The sequence below is a fragment of the Euleptes europaea genome, chromosome 1 (genome assembly GCF_029931775.1).
Source record: "Euleptes europaea isolate rEulEur1 chromosome 1, rEulEur1.hap1, whole genome shotgun sequence".
NCBI lineage: Eukaryota > Metazoa > Chordata > Lepidosauria > Squamata > Sphaerodactylidae > Euleptes > Euleptes europaea.
This window is the reverse complement of record NC_079312.1, coordinates 4,562,592-4,573,324: the sequence shown is the minus strand read 5'-3', so window position 1 is coordinate 4,573,324 and position 10,733 is coordinate 4,562,592. Positions and strand designations below refer to the sequence as shown.

Sequence of the window (10,733 nt, the reverse complement as noted above, 5' to 3'; positions counted from 1 at the left end):
ATCAGTAGATCAGGGGTGGGGAACCTTTTTTCTTCCAAGGGCCATTTGGATATTTATAACATCATTTGCGGGCCATACAAAATTATCAACTTAAAAATTAGCCGACCAACCCCCAAGCAGGCAACTGCCCCAGATGACCGCCCCCCAGCGCGGGCAAGCAGGCAGACATCCAACCGGTGACACACTTTCCCACCTGGTGACACGGGATGGTCTGTTGCACCAGCAGGGCGTAGCCGTCCAGCCACACACTTGAGTTGCTCCTGCTCCGCATGGTCAGGGCTGGATTCTACAGCTGGCTCCTGCTACCTACGCCTGCAGGGGTGAAATGAGGACACACTGGCTAAGAATTCCCCTCCCCCCCGTGTTTTCTGGCCCTTCCCCCTTTAACCCCACCATTGTTGCCACTTCTGCCCCCAGCCCTCTTGTAGTACAGAGGGAATATGTTTCTCCACAGCCTGGGTGGGAAAGGGTTAACACAGTTTATTGGGCAGTCCTAGCAACTAAATAGCTGACTACTCTTCTGCGGGGGTGTGGAAGGGGGAAAGTTCCTTTTCTCAGCAAAACAAACTCACATCTGCCTTGAATAGAGGCTATTCCTGAATGCGGGACGGGGCGGATCACCAGTCTTAGATCCTTCTAGAGATCTGCCAGGACCCACAAAGGGTGAGACCAAATGATTTCGCAGGCCTTAAACGGCCCCTGGGCCTGATGTCCCCCACCCCTGCAGTAGGTGCTCTGGACACTCGTTGACATTACCCTGAGTTTCCATATGTGCTCAATTCACATCTGGTTGTTTTGCTGGATGTGACAGCGAGGTGCCATGCTACGTCATTTTCACCTCCCTCTTTTCCTCCCACCAGCAGGGACTCAGGGGCATGTGCAAGGTCCCTAGCTGGTGAGAGAAGAGCCTGCCTGGGCTTTTGGTCTGATCCGGCAGAAATGCTGTCTTGCTTTAGAGCTCCAGCATTCGCAGAACAAGTTTCAAGTATCAAGGGAGTCTGAAACGTATCAGCAGCATTTAGAGGACCCCAAGACTAATTTACAGCCCCCTTGTGCTTTTCTTCTGCCTCTCCCACAACTTATTACAAAGTGTTACAATTTTTTTGAGCCACATAGGGCTTACAGCCCTAGGAATGGGTGTGTGTGTGTGTGTGAGTGTGTGAAGCACGATTCACGCAAGCAAACAAAACAGGAAGTTGTGGTAATACCCTTTCTTCCACTTTTCTCTCCCTCGCAGGCAGTGAAGAGACAGTGTTGATCCATTCTCTTTGCAGAGGTGTGGAAACAGCTACTGTACCTCCAGTCCAGGTAGAGGAGATGAACGGGGGGCAGCCTGGGTCCCCCCTCCTTTCTGAGGGGGGCTTTTCTCCTGCAATTGTTGTTAAGGGGCTTGGGCAAGAGGCTCTGAACTCCACTACTGTTACACATGCCAAGATCTCCATCCTAGACCCTCCTAGAACACCCCCCCTTCCAGAGTGTCACTTGTGCCTGACATGATCTCTGACGAGGAAATCTGCTTTTTCTTTCAGTCCCCGGTTTCCTTTGAGGAGGTAGCTGTGTATTTCACCCAGGCAGAGTGGGCCCTGCTGAATCCGGACCCAAGAGCGCTCCACAGGGAAGTCAAAGAACTACGGGAGCGTGGCCTCTCTGGGTAAGGAACTTTCATAGAATCATAGAGTTGGAAGAGTCCACCAGGGTCATCTAGTCCAACCCCCTGCACAATCCAGGAAACTCACAACTACCTCCCCCCCACACACACACACCCAGTGTCCAGAAGATGGCCAAGATGGCCACCCTCCCATGAACTGCCCAAGTTCATAGAATCAGCATTGCTGAGAGATGGCCATCTAGCCTCTGCTTAAAAACCTCCAGGAAAATAGCTCTTACCACCTCCCAAGGAAGCCTGTTTCACTGAGGAACCACTCTTAACTGTTAGAAAATTCTTCCTAATGTCTAGACGGAAACTCTTTTGATTTAATTTCAACCCGTTGGTTCTGGTCCGACCTTCTGGGGCAACAGAAAACAACTCGGCACCATCCTCTATATGACAGCCCTTCAAGTACTTGAAGATGGTTATCATGTCCCCTCTCAGTCTTCTCCTCTTCAAGCTAAACATACCCAGCTCCTTCAACCTTTCCTCATAGAACTTGGTCTCCAGACCCCTCACCATCTTTGTTGCCCTCCTCTGGACACGTTCCAGCTTGTCTACATCTTTCTTAAACTTTCATAGGTCCCAGAGGAGCAAATTGCTGCCATTGGGATTGTGCCACTGGGCTAATGTGTGAATCAAAATTTGAACAGCAAAATATTGTCGAAGGCTTTCACGGTCAGAGTTCATTGGTTCTTGTAGGTTATCCGGGCTGTGTAGGACAGTACACAGGACAGTCCTCAGCTCAAACCCAACCCCTTTCTGACTCTTCCTACACACTTGACACTGAGAGACACTGTCATTCAGTGTTACTACTCTGAAGATGCCTGCCACAGCTGCTAACGAAATGTCAGGTTTGAACAGCAGTTTGTTGTTTTGACACCTGCCCTGTTTCTTGCTTCCTTTAGGGAGCATCGAGATGGTGGGGTGGCAGCGAAAGCAATTTTCAGCATGGCCGGGTAGAGGTAAAGGTCCCCTGTGCAAGGGCCAGGTCATTCCTGACCCATGGGGTGACATCACATCCCGACGTTTACTAGGTAGACTTTTTTGTTTATGGGGTGGTTTGCCAGTGCCTTCCCCAGTCATCTTCCCTTTACCCCCAGCAAGCTGGGTATTCATTTTACCAACCTCGGAAAGATAGCAGGCTGAGTCAGCCTTGAGCTGGCTACCTGAAACCAACTTCCGTTGGGATCGGACTCAGGTCATGAGCAGAGCTTGGACTGCAGTACTGCAGCTTACCACTCTGCGCCATGGGGCCAGGTAGAGGGACCCAAACAGCCTGGCTGGCCCAGGGGCAAGTATAATAATAATAATATTAATAAGCTTTTATTTATATCCTGCCTTCCCCCAGCAAAGCGAGGATCAGGGCAGTTAACGTCAGGTTTAAATTCATTAAAATACAGTCAAACATAAAGCATATTAAAACAGTTTAAATATTGCTGAGTTGAAGATCATCTTAATTCAGTGGCACCAATATTAATTCCTTGGAGGGAGAGCTGTTTCTACAGCGGCTGCTGTTCAACTTAACACCAGTACCTCAGGGAGGGGGGGGATGAGTGGACAGAACTAGTAATTAAAGCACTACACTTGATGATGCTGGGCTTCTTTCCAGGACCCCGGTTGGGCTTAGTAGAATGCAAGGGTGGCTGCGTTCTTTGAGAAGGAAAGCCTAATGAACAGTTACTAAAAAACTAATATGATGGCCTTTGGTAAACATCCCATTTATAGGAAGTAGAGCATAAATGGACAAAGGCTGGAACAGGTGAATTGATTTAAATACTTAGGAATTATAATTCAGGACTCCGGCACTAGGCATGCCCACAACACCAATGTTGCTAATCTAGGTGAGAGATCTGCCCGCTCCGTAATTTTCTTCGGACAAAGGGCACATTATGTGCCGGCCACCCTTAAGCTTTTTCAAGCAAAAACACTAGTGTAGATGTTGTATTAAATGCATCATGGCCCCTCACCTTCATTCTTTACCTCTACCAAGCGGGTGCAATCTAAGTTTCTTGGAGCAATCCTCCACTTACCAAAATTCATGCCAAATTCTGTGGCTTGTCTAGAAACTGACAGGATGACAGTCGAGGTGAGGGTCTGCTTATCTTCTCTTTACTTGTGGTTAAAAATTAATTTTATCCCTAGGGGTCTCCTTCAACTGATTCTGAGAGACACCTTCAGGTCAAAAGGATCACTGCCATAGAAGGCAAATTAAATAGCCTGGGTTTTACCCCTCTAGGACCCTCAGTCTACGCAAAGACTGAGGAGCTCTGTCAACCTCCAGCCCCCGCAAGGACTGGAGAGATCTGTGAGAACCCCCAGGGCTAAGGAGTTCTATGAACCTCTAGTCCATAAGGACTGGAAAGCTCTGTGTGAGAACCCTCAGTGCACGCAAGCACTGAGGAGATCTGATCTTTTCTACCTTTCTGCTCTCATATTTATGTGTCTCCAATATTAATTAAATAATAGGAATGCAGAAAATTCTTGCTTCTTTTCCCATCTCTAAAGCAGTCAATATCCATGGAGATTTAGTACTCGAGATTACTGCTATCCTCGAGCCATCTAGTTGAGGCTTCCTGTAGCAAGGACTTCCTCTTCCAGCCAAGGAAGTCTATGGCTAACTGCAGAAGGCTGTGGCTGACTGTAGAAGTCATCCATTATTAACATTGACAATTACTATTGTCTTTAGCAGTCTAATCTCAACATCAAATTGTCATAAATTGTGATCATAGTATTATATACTTGTAGAGATTCTAATCTCGGGATCATTCATCTTTATACAAAATACATAGCATTTCTATAAGCGTGCTTTACCATGTTTCTTCTCTTAAACAAACAATAAGAATCTTAAGAAAGGACTTAATTACATATCTTACATAACACTGTTTATTTACTAACTTTGTTCATGTATTGAGTTTATTAAACTATATTTAATGCTTATAGTTTATAAATCCAATATCATTGCATTATTCTCAATGAGACATTCTTTAGACACTTTTCACAGTACTGTAGGATGGGACCTTGTGATTGAAAGCATACCGAAATGTGGACAGACTTGACCTTAAAGCTAAAAGTATTTTAGGCTGGAAAATATCACAGCTGTAGCCTAGTTACAGAGGCTTTCCTGGATGCTAAATTTTAAAACATTTTAATGCTTCAAGGTCTCTTCATGCTTCCCTGTGGTTCCTATAGGGAAAAGTCTCTGCCTGTCTGCCTTCTCCAGCCTTACTAGAGAAAGACAAACCTCTTAATAGAAATTAATAAGAAATAGGACAGTCCAAAAATAGGAAAATTCTATGAATTCTATACATTTCTATATGCTCTTTATGGCCTACAGGTGAAAGGCCGTTACATGTCCTTTTCAGCTGTAACTTCTATATGACAGTTTGGACCAAGACCATTGTACCCCGATAAAGGATATGCGTTTTGGTAGTGAAGGGGCTTGGACGAATAAGTTTCTGACGAGCGATAATCCTTTGATTACATCGCAGGGGCAAAATATGGGTGTCTACAGTGAAGATAGGATGTCTTAGAGCAGGGGTGGGGCCCGTGGACTCTCCCGCAGAAGCCGCCACCATTGCCGCTGCTGGAGCGTGCGCAGATGGCTGGGCAAGTGGGGAACAGAAGCCAAGCGCCCGCACTCGTCATGGCTGGCGGCTTCTCTGGCGCCCTCTGGGCCTGTGCGAGCGGAGGGGCGTGGCTGGCGGGTGGGAGTGAAGGAGGCTCTGCCCCACCCCGCTCGCCTCTCACAAGACTGAAGCTGTGCCCCACCCCCACATCCCCCCTCGCAAGTGGGTAGGAAGGAGCCCCCCTTCATCAATAAGTCCCCATGCAGAGTTTTGAGAATCCGGATGGGGAAAATGTGCATCTGGAGAACGGCAAATCCAAGGCAAAACCTCCCGTGCATGAATGGCCAGAGACAGAAAAGGCTTCCCGCTTTTTCCAAACACACACACGGCCCCCCCCCCGCCTCCTCCCCCCTCAGCAGAGAAGTGGGGGGCGTGCGTGCAGAACAGCCCACAGCACACGGGGCACCTGGAGACCCTTCCCTTCCTGCGGAGGCTCGGCGTCCTGCCCCGCTGACAGCTGCCCCCTCCCAGCCTCTTTCTGTCTCCCTCTGTCCTTTTCTTTCCCTACTTTTCTTTCTTTTTCTCCCTCGCTCCATTTCTTTCTCCCTCCCTTCCTCCCATCCTTCTTTCCCTCCCTCCAGCAGCTTCTCCCGCACCCTCGGGTGGAGGGGTGTGCAGTCCTATTCCACCTTTGAACTGCCCACAAGCCACCCTCCAAACACCTTTCCATTTGTCTTGACATGTAGAGAGAAAACAGTAAGGAACTAGGGTTGCCAATCTCCAGGTACTAGCTGGAGATCTCCTGCTATTACAAGTGATCTCCAGCCAATAGAGATCAGTTCCCCTGGAGAAAATGGCCATTTTGGCAATTGGACTCTATTGCCCCTGGATGATGTTATAAATATGCAAATGGCCCTTGGCAGGAAAAAGGTTCCCCACCCCTGTCTTAGAGTAACCACTATGAATTGCATAGAGTGAATGACAGTAGCCTAGAGGTGACAAGCCTGTGGATCACCATAGCTAGGTCAGTATGAGACAAGTAGGGGACCAGCTGCTGAATCTGGAGAAGACAAGGTTGTGGGGGCGGGGAAGGAATGTGATTTGTAAGCCGCTGTGTGAGACTTTAGGGTATTAAAAGCAGGGTATAAAAACCTTCTCTTCTATTTAATCGTCAATAGAAGAGAATCAGAAGAGCTGCATGACAAGTCAAACATGAACAGTGGTGGAATGATTCTTTGCCTCTTTAAGGGGGGAAAGTGCATGTGGGGAGTATGGGGAGTGGAGGGGAAGCCAGAGTATAAAAGTTATTCACTTGGGGAGCCTAGCTGGGGATAAGGTGTGACCAGTGGAAATATTGGGGAGGGGGGAATGAAAGTCTGATAAAGGTAATGCACACCCTTTAATGAGCAGTGCCTGATGGGTGGCTTGGCTTCTTGTTAAGTGCTGACTGGACATCTTTCTTTATTCCAGCAGCACATATGGAGGAGACGGTTGGGGGATTCCAGGGGTTCTCTTTGGAAAAAGCCAACAATGACGACTCCCAAGGAAACTTCAGGGATGGAGATGCACCACAGAGTCAGGATGGAAGCCACACAGACAAGAGGAGGAATAAGCCCGTTCCATCCCAAGGTAGAGGCTTTTATGAAATCCCTGTCCAAGTGTAAAGGTCAACCAAAACAAGAAGGAACAAAGGCCTTTGTGCTAACCAGAGAAACCACTCCAGGGACAATAAAAATGAAAGTGTGGTCTTTGGAAAAACCTTCAGTAAGAACCTGAGTGTTATTTCTAAGAAATTCCCTCAGGAGAGAAACCCTATGATTGCGTAAAATGTGGAAAGACCGTCAGTTGGAAATCAGCCCTTCACATCATACAATTCACTCCAGTGAGGAGTTATATACATTGATAGACTGCAAACCAAGCCATTCTGATTCAGCAGGCTTTCATGTCCCTTTAAAGTATCTATTAATGTACCCTTCAATGTTCAGCAGGAAAAAGCCGCTGAAATGTTTTGCGTGTGGATGCTCTGATCTTCTGAGGGTGCTAATGGAATCTTTCTTTTCATTCCAGCAGGGGATGATCAATGGAATGAGGGTGATGAGGAAGTGCATCAGCTACTGTCAGATAAAGTGAAGAATGAAGATGTGAAAATAAACTTCAGGAATCAAGGCAGACCTAAGAGGCAGAAAGGAAGTCACATGATCGAGAAGAAAGATAAACCTATTCCTGGCCAAGGGAATGAACGAAGCCACATGGTGGAGGAAGGATATGAGCGCTCGGAGTGTAGAATGAACTTCTCAGATCAGGCCCAATATGGTATCCATTTGCAAATACGCAGTGGAAAGAAGACCCATCAATGCTTGGAGAATGGCAAGAGCTTCCTTTGTAGAGCAGAGCTCCGTAGGCATCAAATAACACATAAACAAGAGAAACCTTATAACTTCTCAGACGTTGGCAAGAGTTTTTCACAGAAATCAGACCTTTTTCAACATCAAACAATTCATTCAGGAGAGAAACCATTTATCTGCACAGAAAGTGGAAGGATGTTCTCTTGGGGAAGGAAAGGTAATGCACTTTTCCCAAAACATTGTATAACAGGGGCACATAAATGCTTTCGGTGTGGAAAGTACTTGAGATACAGATCACAGCTCCTTGTGCACCAAAAAATACACACAGGAGAGAAACCTTTTGCATGCTCAGAATGTGGAAAGAAATTCAGTCGAAGAGGCCATCTTCAAGAGCATCAAAGAACCCACACAGGGGAGAAACCTTTTGAATGCTTGGAGTGTGGAAAGAGATTCAGTCGCAATGGCCACCTTCAAACGCATCTAAGAACACACACAGGAGAGACAACTTTTAAATGCTCAGAGTGTGGAAAGAGATTCAGTCGCAGTGGTACTCTTCAGGAGCATCAAAGAACCCACACAGGTGAGAAACCTTTTCAGTGCTCAGAGTGTGGAAAGAGATTCAGTCGCAGTAGCCATCTTCAAGAGCACCAGAGAACCCACACAGGGGAGAAACCTTTTGAATGCTCGGAGTGCGGAAAGAGATGCAGTCGCAGTCGCGATCTTCAAGAGCATCAAAAAACCCACACAGGGGAGAAAGCTTTCGAATGCTTGGAGTGTGGAAAGAGATTCAGTCAAACTGGCCATCTAAAAAGGCATCTAAGAAAACACACAGGAGAGAAACCTTATGAATGCTTGGAGTGTGGAAAGAAATTCAGTCTGAGTGGCAGTCTTCGAATACATTTGAAAACCCACACTGGGGAGAAACCTTTTGAATGCCTAGAGTGTGGAAAGAAATTCAGTGGCAGTGACAAACTTCAAAGACATTTCAGAACTCACACAGGGGAGAAACCTTTTGAATGTTCAGAGTGTGGAAAGAGATTCAGTCAGAGTAGCGATCTTCATATACATCAAACAGTCCACACAGGGGAGAAACCTTTTGAATGCTCAGAGTGTGGAAAGCGATTCAGTCGCAGAGGCGATCTTCAAGACCATCAAAGAACCCACACAGGGGAGAAACCTTTCAAATGCTCAGAGTGTGGAAAGAGATTCAGTCGCAGTGGCACTCTTCTACGGCATGAAAGAACCCACACTGGGGAGAAACCTTTCGAATGCTCGGAGTGTGGAAAGAGATTCAGTCGCACTGGCACTCTTCAACAGCATCAAAGAAACCACTCAGAGGAAAAACCTTTTGAATGCTCAGAGTGTGGAAAGAGATTCAATCGCACTTTCGATCTTCAAGAGCATCAAAGAACCCACACTGGGGAGAAACCTTTTGAATGCTCGGAGTGTGGAAAGAGATTCAGTCTGAGTGGCAGTCTTCGAATGCATTTCAAAACCCACACTGGGGAGAAACCTTTTGAATGCTCAGAGTGTGGAAAGAAATTCAATTTCAGTGGCAATCTTCAAACACATCTCAGAACCCACACAGGGGAGAAACCTTTTGAATGCTCAGAGTGTGGAAAGAGATGCAGTCACAGTGGTGCTCTTAAAGACCATCAAAGAACCCACACAGGGGAGAAACCATTTGAGTGCTCAGTGTGTGGAAGGAGATTCAGTCACAGTAGCCACCTTCAAAGGCATCTAAGAACACACACAGGAGAGAAAACGTTTGAATGCTCATAGTATGGAAAGAGATTCAGTTGCAGTGGCACTCGTCAAGAGCATCAAAGAGACCACACAGGGGAGAAACCTTTTGAGTACTCAGAGCATGGAAAGAAATTCAGTCGCAGTGGCACCCTTCAACAGCATCAAAGAACCCATGCAGGGGAGAAAACTTTTGAATGCTCAGAGTGTGGAAAGAGATTCAGTCACAGTGGGACTCTTCTAGAGCATCAAAGTATCAATACATGGAAGATACCTTTTTAAAAAAAAAATTATTGGTTTTTTAAATGTAGGATACAAAAATTTAAAATGGGATATTGGGGGGGGGAGAGAGAAAAAAACATAAGCATAAGCAAGGTAAAACAACCACCTGAAGCATAATTATTTGAATCCCTGCTATATTTACTACTAGGATATTTTCTATCAGTGTTAAAAATTATTACTAAGCAAAAATATAAATTCCACCGTTTTATACCAGTTGATGTATTAATTTAAAGGGGAGAAACCTTTTGAATGCCCAGAGTGTGGGTAGAGATTCAGGCAAACTGGCCATCTGAAAAGGCATCTGAGGACACACACTGGAGAGAAACCTTTTGCATGCTCTGAGTGCGGAAAGAAATTCCATCAATGTAGCAGTTTTCAGCAGCATCAAAGAACCCACGCAGGAGAAACCTTTTGAATTCTCAGAAAGTGGAAAAAGATTCAGTTGCTGTGGCCATCTTCAAGGGTATCTATTTCCCAGTTTATTGAAGGGCATCCCGTTGGAAGCCTAAAGTATGATGGGTGGGTATTTAGGATAGGTTTTAGAGAGTCCATCTGCCTGCCATGTCCTAAGCGCATTTCCATTATGGAGGCAGGATGTCACTAGGGTTTTTATATAGCCCCTCCCTAGTTCTACGTCCTGTGTACAACCATATCTCTACTTCAAGAGCATTACATCAAAGAAATGCGAGACCATTTCCACTTAATAGGCAATCACCTATGAGCAGCCTTAACACCTGATCGACTTAGGCACACCTGGTGCTTTGAAAACCTCCCCATCTTGAAATGTTGGGTGTCATGTCCTACTCTTCCCCCTGATTATTGAGGGTAGTAACTTCAAAACATGCTGCTATCAAATTTAAATGTTATTTCTTGAACCAATCATGATCATGGAAAAGTGCTTTCTCATGAGAAACTGGAACTAAAAGAAGGAACCCAGGCCTGTGAAAAGGGTGTGGCAGGTTTCCCCTATATAACGATACTTCTGCAATTGCTTTGCAACGCCCCCCCACCCCCTCTCATTGGACTTCTGCTGCACAGACTCTCCGAAATTCTCAGCATCTCACTCACCTAGGATCAGTTAACATTGACCTCTCTCCTCTTTATCCTTGCCTGTTTTCCCATTCCTTTTCCCTTTCTTAGTTGTGT

At 46.1% G+C, this 10,733-nt stretch overlaps 1 pseudogene; it reads left to right on the top strand.

The window, feature by feature from the left end:
* The first annotated feature begins 6,695 nt into the window (after positions 1 to 6,695).
* Positions 6,696 to 9,587, top strand: LOC130493487 (oocyte zinc finger protein XlCOF6-like; annotated as a pseudogene).
* The last annotated feature ends 1,146 nt before the right edge of the window (positions 9,588 to 10,733 follow it).